The sequence below is a fragment of the Myodes glareolus genome, chromosome 6 (assembly GCF_982192425.1).
Source record: "Myodes glareolus chromosome 6, mMyoGla1.1, whole genome shotgun sequence".
Taxonomy (NCBI): Eukaryota; Metazoa; Chordata; class Mammalia; order Rodentia; family Cricetidae; genus Myodes; species Myodes glareolus.
In genome coordinates this window covers 58,764,813-58,771,687 of record NC_142031.1, presented here as the reverse complement: position 1 = coordinate 58,771,687, position 6,875 = coordinate 58,764,813, and the positions used below count along the sequence as shown (strand labels likewise).

Below are 6,875 nucleotides of genomic sequence, written 5' to 3'. Positions count from 1 at the left end.
TTAACAACTGAACACCATGGGACTTCCCATCTCCAACCTCACAGTTAAGTTTTCATAATTAATACACTTCATCTTACTATTGTCATCAAAATAGTATTAACAAATCATTTTAGAAACTGACTGTGTCAGCTAAGTCATTTGAAAATTACATATTCCAGTTTTATATGTGTAATTATAAAATGAATAAAAACACTTAAAAATAATGGTGATATAGAGGTAGGCACTCAATTATATTTTCCTAAAATGGTGGAGTAATCAAAAGGATTCAGAGACATTTAAGTTAGGATGGCTTCTTTTATAGCACTCCATTTTTTTTATTTGAGTTTAGGCCTCCTCATTGAATCTAAACTTTTGAGTTTCAGGTAGATGGACTGGCCGGCAAGTCTTCGGGACCCACCTGTTTCTGCACCACTCAGCACTTGGGCTCCAGGTGCCCAACACCAAACCCAGCTTGTATGCGGGTGCTAAGGAACCAAACTTAGCTCCTCATGCTTAAACAACAAGTGCTGTCCCTGGCCACAAGTTCCCACCCGTGTTTTTCTCTAACTCCACAGGAAATGACATGCTAATTTGCATACAGTAGTATATACTCTGTACTTAACTGAGAAGATTAAATCATAAATACACATGAACGTGCCGTTGCCCATAGGCAATGGTTGACTACCTACTTGCCAACTCTTTCCAAATCAGCCATCTCCAACCTTGCCCAAAGGTTTCATTGTGAGCCAGCTGGAGTCAGGGAATTGTACCGGTCTCTTCTTTCTCCCCGACCTACCTGACATGTCTGCAGTATTCCTTCTTACCAGCAGGTGTTTACTGAATATGCTTGTTTGGCCCAGAGATCTCTGCATAATCGTGAGATGTGATTTCAATGTCACAGGAGACACAAACAAAAATTAAATGACTGTGCCAAGAAAGTAAGAAAGAACGGGTACTCAGGACAGTGCAATGGAGATATTAACATTTTGCCCTTTGGTTATAAAACTTCAGTCTCGGTGTTCTACATTTTGACTGTTGGAGAATACACTGGCCCAGCAGTCCTTACTCTGTATCATATGGCATGTACCTGGGAATGTACATGGGACATGCCATGCACATGAGAACATACATGGGACATGTCATGCTCATGGGAACATACATGGGACATGCCATGCTCATGGGAACATACACGGGACCTGTCATGCACTAAAAAGTAATTGCCGTGGAACTTTGTCAGGCCATGTCAGGCTCCAGCTGGATGGAAGGAAAGATTTTTCTTTTATTTCCAAAGCAGGTTATATGCAAGCCAGGTCACTGCCCCCTGTTTCTCTTGTGTTGTTATCGCACACACTCAAGCTGACTATGAATTCGCCATGGAGCCCCCCAAAGCAGGCATTACAAGCCCGAGCCACCATTCCCACCTTGTGCTTCACTTTTAAAGAAAATGAGACCACAAAGGCTCTTGACAAAACCCCCTGAGAAACTTCAGGAGAAAGGGCTTCTGGACTCAATCACCAACTCTTCCACCCACGACAAGCTGATGTTTAAAAAACAAAAGGCATCCCAAAGCGGTAGCAGACATCAGAAGCTCAGCAGAATCGCCGAGACACTAATGATGATGCTGGCCCAAACTGTCAATGTTCGTTCCGTGCTAGAAAAACCCTGAGCCTTTTTCTTAAAATTCAGTAACTGACCCCTAAATTATCTTTCAGATCACATGTTCTAATACATGCAAATCCTTCCTCTCTCTGACACCTTCAGGATGCTCTGGTCCCCTCTAGAGAACAGGCAAACTTCATAAAATGATTTTTAAGCCTGGTTTCTCGTCTCACCTAGTCCTGTCATAGGACGTTCACCCCAAGGCTCTCTTCCCGGAATCTGGCCACTGTCCTGTCTCCCTGCCTTAGACCTCACTTCCTATTCCTTCCAGCGTCTCTCTGGAGAGAGCCTTTCCTTCCATGTCTGCTGCCTCTGCTCTCCAGTCAGCCACATCACAGTCAGACTCTGTGCTGTCAGCATTGGTCATGTTCCTGTCTTGACCCCATGTAGGATCTCCGTGGGGATACATTTGCCTTTTAGGGAGTTTCCAGGAAAGCCAAAATGAGGTGGGAGACCCACCCTCTCCTATAAGTAGCACATTCTCACAGGCTAGATAAAAGGGAGACAGGGAAGTGATGCCAGAATCCATGACTTTCCGCTTCCTGCCCGAGGATGCAACGTGACCGGATGTCTCTAGCTTTCGCTGGTGTGCCTGCCCCACCGGGATGGATGGAACCCCTTCCTTCTGTGAGTTGCTTTCATCACAGAAATGAGTAACCACTCCCCTCCCCGCCTCCTCCCACGTCACGGAGGACTGTCTTGTCCAGCTGTCATAGTGGTATCATGCAGTATGTAGTAAATGATTACTAAAATGTCAATGAATGAACAAGTGAACGAATCCAAGCAGCAAGTGGGCTTGTTTTTATATCACATACAGGTGCCAACTTGGCACCAAAATGGAGCGAAATGTCGGTTACTTTATCCACCTAGCTGATGGTTCCACCCTTTCAAAATGTTAATCCGTGAAGCGCGTACCACCTAGCCAACTATTTTTTTTCTTACCTGCCAAATTCCATGCATTTTTATTGCATCCAGCCTTATGAAACTGCTACCATTAGACCATTTGAATGATATTCAGGTGGTTCAGCTTTCCATACCCACTATGGTGAACCGATATTCCTCTGCTGCTCTCCGTGTAGGAGCACTGAAGTAGGTGTGCAGACAAGGCCGACACACTGTGAAGATGCCTTAAATGATTCTCTTTATAAAGCTGCTGCAAATGAAATGCTAATGGATTGGGTTTTTTTTGCCCAGGACTCGTCTAATCAATTATTCTGCAAAGGTTCCGTTCCTTATTAAGGAGCTGGTTTTATCCAGGGCACATAGAGGAAAATCACAAGTTTTAGAAAGCCATAGTTTTGAAGCGCCCACTTGAACTCATCTGACAGAAGACAGAGTAGGGTGTGCTTTCCAACGAATCTGCTGGGTTTTTTTTCGGGATGATGTAACTAGCAATGGTATTGTCAGATAACATACATGGTTAAGGGCAAACCCCGTCCCATTGATGAATCTGCATTCCCTGTTCTCCAGACAGAATAGAAAGAAGCAGAAGGCACACAAAGGAAAGGAAGTTGTATCGGGTATCTGGTCCCAACAATGCGGAAGATAACAAATGTCCAGTTGTCACAGAGCACAGGCTGAGGAATCAGAATCGAAAGTCAGACTCACTTCTGCTTCGTTGACCCAGATCTCACGGGGCTTCAGTTTCCAAACCTGAACACCGGGGAGAAGATTATGAACCACAAATATCTGTGACACCTTTGAGGGACTGGAACCCCATGCCTGCTGTGTGATAGTCAGTCACCCACCTGTGTGCTGCGTTCAAACTTCCGATCTCCGTGTGTTTCCCTGGGAATCCTCACAGGTCTTGTCAGTTGCTTTCATGTGCTCACCCCCCCCCCGACACCCCCAAAGTTCAGGGAGGTGTGACAGAAGTGACAGCCACAATTAGAAAACTTCCCTCTCGTTGAATGTGAGTCCTTTTGTGACTAGGAAATGTCACGAACCCCATGCTGCAACCTCCTATTGACAAAAGGATTGGCTTAAGATCAGAGAGTGCTTAGAATTATTCCCTGGCTCCATCTTTGTGATTTCTTTCTTATTAAGCAACTCTGAAGGTCAAACATGTTGGAGGAGATGCAGTTTCACAGAGCTTGGTATATGGGTAATAAGGACATTCAACCCTTGCCTGCTTTATTTTATTTTTTTCTTGATCACAAAGTCCCACACTTGTGGAACTGGTGGCTTGGCTCATTGGGTAGAATGCTTGGCTAGCATGCCCAAAACCTTGGGTTCTACCCCAGCACCACATAAACCAGGCATGTAATTCCAGCACTGTGGAAGTACAGACAGGAGGATCAAAAGTTCAAGGCTATCCTCAGCCATGTTGTGAATTCAAGACCAGAAAAACAAACAAAAGTCCCATAACTGCCATTCATAAGCAAGTAAAAAACCCCTCTAGCCCCAGGTTAGGATAGGCACAACAATGCAAGTATGAACAATGAAGTGGATTGAATATATAAAGTCCTTACTGCGTATAGGTGTATATGCCTATGTATGAATATGTATGGAGATATGGAGATATATACATACATACATATATATATATATATATATATATATATATATATATATATATATATATATATATAGTGTGTGTGTGTGTGTGTGTGTGTGTATTCTGGCCCCTGTAATGAAAATAAATCTAAATACAAATTCTACTTTCATAATTACTGTCCCTAAGATGTTAGGTAAGTAAGGGTTCTGGACCCCCTTTTGTCATCTGGAGATGAGAAAATAGCGCGTGCGTGCCCTCTGTAGAATCCCTATAAAAGCAGGAAAACACAGAAAGGGCTCCTCTGCTTCCAAAGGTTTTGAAAAAAGTTCTTCTGTAGAAAACTATCCCCTGTGCTCCGATTGTCTCACCCTCAGGACTCAGCGGCAGGAAACTGCCTCAGAAAGGCCAAGCAGTGAGGCATTCCTACAAGCCCAAGACAAGAGGCAACTGGAACCCATGTTCTCCAGAGGCAGAGCTTGTCACTGCACCCCAGCCAACTAAAGAGGCCTATCCAGCAGGAAGTGAGTTCAGGTGAGGCTAAGCCGTATTCCCCAACACCAGCAGAGCCCAGGGTTCCCTTATCTTGACAGCTCTGTGTGTGTGTGTGTGTGTGTGTGTGTGTGTGTGTGTGTGTGAAAGAGGTCAGCTCACATTTGCGTCTGTGTCTCAGCTCTTTTTCAAGCTTCCAAAATTTGACTCCAGGTTGTAAAATCATACTGAGTTCTGGCAGTTTAAGAAGCGTGCCCGGAAAAATAACCAGAGCAGGAAGGAGAAGAAAAGTACTTGAAGGGCGCAGATGGATTTTGCAGCTGGGTACGGGAACATTAGCATTAGCGAAATGTCTGTGGTGGAGCCCAGGTTTCCTTCACACAAAGGTCACATCCCTTCTCTGTGAAGGGAACCGTGCTGAAGGTAAGATGTTGCCGTTGCACTTTATCGCTCCCCCATCCTGAAAGGTTTTCATCTTGGCAGCATTTCCCCCTCCACTAATCCAATTCTCCTTGGAAAATGTCATTCTGCTTGAATTTTCCTAGCTCTACCCCTCACTTGGGCACCTGGGATTTCCGGATCAAAGCTGCCGAGCCCGTGACAACAGGAAAAGCATTTCGTTATTGGGCGCCTGGTGAGTTAAGCTAAAAAGAAATGCCAGGCAGTTTCTTTCCTGACTTTTTTCCTTGCTCTGTTTTTCTACAGCTGGCTGTCTCTATTGGGTAAGCGAGACGGTCAGCTGGAAGTCCGGCTGCCCTTTCATAGGGGGTAAAAGCAACAAGATGAGACACACATGGGGGCTGCCAGGTGATCCTGGGCAGTGGGCAGAGAAGAGAAACGTGAAGCAAGCCTACCCATTTCATCGTCTCTCACGTGTTCCCAGTGTGAACTCTACTGGATATTTTTGTGGGCACAGTATCCTGGAAGAAACTTGCTTTAAAATGTAATAGATCTGGCTATTTTGTGGCACTGTGGATCAGGACTTCCACCCCACAAAATCTCCACATAAGCAGCAGCCACATGCAGCATGGGGACTGAGCTGAGGAAAGAAATGTTTCCATTCATATATTTTTTAACTCCTTCTGAGACTCTCATCCAGACCCCTTAAATTCCCTGTGACTGGATGTTGCCCATTTACGGCACTGATGAAACTCTGAGACAGAAAGCAAAACCAAGTCAACTCAGAAGTTAGAAAGCAAGCATAGGATGGTCTCTGGTCACAAGGGTATCAGTCGAGAAAGAGCAAACACCTAAGGTTACAATCCCTTGAGTATTTACAGATTCAGCCACACAGCAAATAACCCAGGAGTCGAAGAGGGAGATCACAGCAGAAGGCAGGAGCCACTCTCAAATGAGCGGCAGGCGTTCACAGCATATTGATGACCGTGAGACCAAAGGGAGGGCGGTATGAGCAGAGCGACCTTTACACTGAAGCTGGACAGAGAGGAAGAAAGAACAAGATCACAGCCATAACAGACAGACAGACAGACAAAGAGGAGCGAGTGCAAAGAGAAGTGGTGAAAACACTTGAAAAACTGGGCCCAGAAAAGTGTAATAAAATCATCGTTCCTGGCAATCAATGAAGGGGGATATGGAAAGGGAGCTACAGATAGACTCAGAGACACACACTTGCGGCAAGAATGAGCAATGTCAGAAATCACAATTATTAAAAATGTTAAGTTGATCAATAATAAGGAATATCAGCAACTGTGGCAGATTCTGACGACAGAATGTGATAGGGCAATAAAGGTTACCTAATATCCTGTCGCTTGCTTCAAGAGAGACAAATATCACAAGCTTAGTGCTGGCTTGAAGGTTGTTTAAAGCGGAACTTACTCTGACATTAATACTGAGTGGGAAACTAGGGAAAGCTGTCTGAGCAAAATCATGAGTCTCTGGGAGGGAAGGAAGGAGTCTGCTCCAGCGTTTGGGGACCGTGGTGAGCAGTCTCTTTCTAGGCTCCAGACAGGCTTGTGTGGCAGTCTTCATTGTCATATTGTTTCTAAGCTAAACATTCCAGTTTAGGGGTTTCTCTATCTATGCATCTTAGAACTTAAGTTTTTTTTTTTTTCAAAAATGATAACTCATGGGATTGCTGCTTTTTATTGACAACTTATGTGGGTTGGAATTGCCTAGGAAAGAGCCCTCTGAGCATGTCTCTGAAGGCATTGCCAGAGAGATTTAACTAGGCAGGAAAGCCCACCTTACAGGCGAACAGCACCATCGTTCCATCCTTGGGTTGCTGTGTCTG

The 6,875-nt window shown here is 44.7% G+C and overlaps 1 long non-coding RNA gene across 1 annotated transcript; it reads left to right on the top strand.

Moving 5' to 3' along the window:
- Positions 1–4,382: 4,382 nt before the first annotated feature.
- LOC125404049 (uncharacterized) lies at positions 4,383–6,354 on the top strand. Its single transcript, XR_007233156.3, has 3 exons — positions 4,383–4,666; positions 4,838–5,047; positions 5,170–6,354. It is a non-coding gene; the product is annotated as an uncharacterized LOC125404049 (long non-coding RNA).
- Positions 6,355–6,875: the final 521 nt, after the last annotated feature.